We start from the raw sequence: 535 nt of genomic DNA, 5'->3' as shown, positions 1-535 counted from the left end.
TCCATAACTCATCCAATAGAATATCAATGAGATATATATCCCTCTAACGACTAACGATAGTCTGATTATATATGATAGAAAACCATAGCAATTAAAATTATACAATGATGTCATAGAACAACTTATAGTTCAAATCTTATTAATTTTATTGACAATAAAAATAAGATTTAACAACCATGTAACAAGTTGGGATCAGATTCAATTACCTGAAATCCTAAGATTGAAAGACTAAGACAGAGATGGAATTGGGGTGAAATCAACTGAAATTGTTCAAAGAAATATTGTTAGAAACTTAGCTCAGAGTCAAAGAGATAGTGAGAGAGAGATTCAGAGAGAGAATTAAAATAGTAACTACAGTCGACAAACAAAGAGAGTTAAACCTGTAGAAATCTTGAAGCTTGACGATTTGAGAGGGCGTCTGAAATATTGAAGAATGAAGCACCCATTTCATAGAATCAGAGACACGTATAAATTATTGGCAGTGTTGCGCTGTGTGGAGTTTGGAATCCTAGTTAGGAAAGATAGGAAAGTTTGG

The sequence above is a fragment of the Corylus avellana genome, chromosome ca7, assembly GCF_901000735.1.
Source record: "Corylus avellana chromosome ca7, CavTom2PMs-1.0".
NCBI classification, from domain to species: domain Eukaryota; kingdom Viridiplantae; phylum Streptophyta; class Magnoliopsida; order Fagales; family Betulaceae; genus Corylus; species Corylus avellana.
Note: the sequence above shows the minus strand (reverse complement) of the source record.